The following is a 2,450-nucleotide window of genomic DNA, read 5'->3' as shown; positions in this document are numbered from 1 at the left end:
CATAAAAAAGAAAGAGGAGTCACTGGAAGAAAAGACGAGGAAGCAGAGGTCCCTTGAGGTCACAGGGCAAGGGGTGAGGCAAAGGACAGGGGCTAGGTGGGAGGGATCCTGAGGGCTGAGCTCCTCTGGGGACCCCTGGGTTCCTCCAGCCCTGCACTGCAGCTGGAGGCATCATCCTCAGCATCGCCTCTACCCCACACCCCACAGTGCTGGGGCAGAGGCCTGCACAGCTCTGGGCCTCACCTCACTCTTCTCCAACCAACACAGCTCTCCCGCCCCAAGACGACACATGTCCCCCGTCCCCCGGAGAGCACCGGGGACCGCAGGGTGCCAGCATACAGGCACCCAGTAGCTGGAAACCAGCATCCAGGAAAAGGAAGTCTGCCTCTGGCCCAAATCAGACCCCCTCCCAGCGAGGGCTCCGGTCAGTACCAGCAAGGGAGGGAAGGGGAAGCCTTGGCCAGCCTGGGGAGGAGACAGGTCAGGCTCCTGCCCCTGTACCTGCCCCTGACAGAAGCGTGATTCTCAGAGTATTCAAGCAACTGATCCTGACTCTTTCCTGTTGTAGTCTCTGAGGACACTTTGCCCCTTATCACCTGGAAAAAGGTGGGCATTTCGAAGCGGCCTACTTATGGGCCGCACCCACCCCATGGAACAAGTACCCAGGACAAGGATGGGCTCTTCAAGCATACGTGAAGAGCTCTGCCTGGGGCCAGCTGCTCCTTCACCCTGCCCTGGAGACTGAATGAGGTGCAGCTGGGAATGGGGAAACAGAGGGGGGCAGATGAGGACCACATGGGACAGGAACTCAGAAGCTCAGAAGGCCAGGGCTCCTGAGACCCACAAATTCAGGGGTGTCTGCTTTCATCATGGGGGTGGAGTAAGCCCAAGAGGCATAGCCACCCCCGGGCACAGCACTATTGCCAAAACCCTGCCCAGACCTGTGTCAGTCTCGGCCTTGCCTGTGGGGAGTGGAGCCACAAGCGAGACAGTGCTCCTGTCCACACCAGGGCGAGGGCATGGTGAAGCCCTGGAGACTGACTGGCCTTCCAGGAGGGTGGCTGGGGTGGGGAGGGAATCTAGGTTTGGAACTTAGATTTAATAACAAAACCCCATTTGTGTTTTTATGGTTGTATTGGAAATCAGACCTCATCTGAATGTGGGTCGACTTTGACTAAGATTCAACCAGCTCCCTTCCTCCTCCTCCCCAAATCGCCCTGCTCTCCCACTGGCTGGGGAAAGGGTTTTCCTCTACATCCAAGACCCCTCCCTAGGAAAGACAGGGCTAGAGCAAAGTGCAGTTTGTGTACCCTTGCCAGTGACCTTCACACTTGCCAAGTCCCCCTCCTAGGAGAGAGGCCAGGGCCTTGGGGTAGCACCCAAAGAAAACCTCCCAGTTTAGAGTAGGTAGCTGGGCCCTGCAGATCAGGGCTCAAAAACTGACCAACTAAGTCCTCAGCTGCAAGGTGAGAAAACCCTTGCCAGGGGTAGGCACCCTGGTGTCCCCACTGTCCTGTTCCAAGTCAGGGTGGGGGGCTCTCAGGGAAAAGCTCAGTGAAGGTCAGGGAACCCCCCCAGATTTATGGGATCTCCCTGGGTGCTCTTCCCTCAGAGCTGGTGGTTTATTCATACTTTTACCTGTCTGAGCATCTGCCAGCAAGGATGGTGCACACCTGTAATCCCAGCAATCTGGAGTGCAGGATGGTCACAAATTCAATCAACCCGGGCAGTTCAGCAATTTAGCAAGACCTTGCCTCCAAATAAAAACAGGTTGGGATCAAGAGGTAGCTTAGTGAGAGGGCCTTGAGCTCAATCCCCAGTATGGCAGAATTTCTCCTTTCCCCTTTAAAATTATTTTTCCACTGACCTTATTAGGATGTGAATTTAGATTCAGGTGGTCTGTAAACCCACTAGTCTTTTTAAATATATGGAGGAGCCGGGCGTGGTGGCACACACCTATAATCCCAGCACTTGGGAGGCTGAGGCAGGATCACTGTGAGTTTGATACTAGCCTGGGCTACATAGTGAGTTCCAGGTCAGTCTCAACTACATAGTGAGACCCTGTCTCAACCAACAACAACAACAAAATTAAATATATGGAGGATATGCCTGTAGCTATAGATTTCTTTAAGCAGTAACTGCTCCTACAGCTGGGGAAAAGAGCTCTGCTCAGAAAATGATTTTTCTGACATTAAGATTTGTTGATTATTCTTAAAAGGTTTCACTTCTCTGGAAATAAATGCAGAGAAGTCTCAGCTAATCATTTACTACTGCATTCTTGTAGAATTAGGACAAGTCATAGTAAGTGATTAAATGACTTTTCCTTTGAAAATAAATGATAGGGGCCAATGATTTAGCTCCATGGTGCCCCACCTGCCTGGAAAGCACGAGGTCCTGAGTCGGATTCCTGGGACAAAATTAATTAATTAATTAAATTAAAATTAAAAATA

The 2,450-nt window shown here is 52.0% G+C and overlaps 1 long non-coding RNA gene across 1 annotated transcript; it reads left to right on the top strand.

Annotated features, from left to right (window-relative positions):
• Nucleotides 1-1,044, top strand: LOC117287380. The gene is made up of 3 exons (XR_004518703.1): nt 1-73; nt 268-424; nt 569-1,044. It is a non-coding gene; the product is annotated as an uncharacterized LOC117287380 (long non-coding RNA).
• The last annotated feature ends 1,406 nt before the right edge of the window (nt 1,045-2,450 follow it).

This window comes from Fukomys damarensis, unplaced genomic scaffold, assembly GCF_012274545.1.
Source record: "Fukomys damarensis isolate Sample0158 unplaced genomic scaffold, DMR_v1.0_HiC HiC_scaffold_23, whole genome shotgun sequence".
Lineage (NCBI taxonomy): Eukaryota > Metazoa > Chordata > Mammalia > Rodentia > Bathyergidae > Fukomys > Fukomys damarensis.
This window is presented reverse-complemented; position numbering and strand designations above follow the sequence as displayed.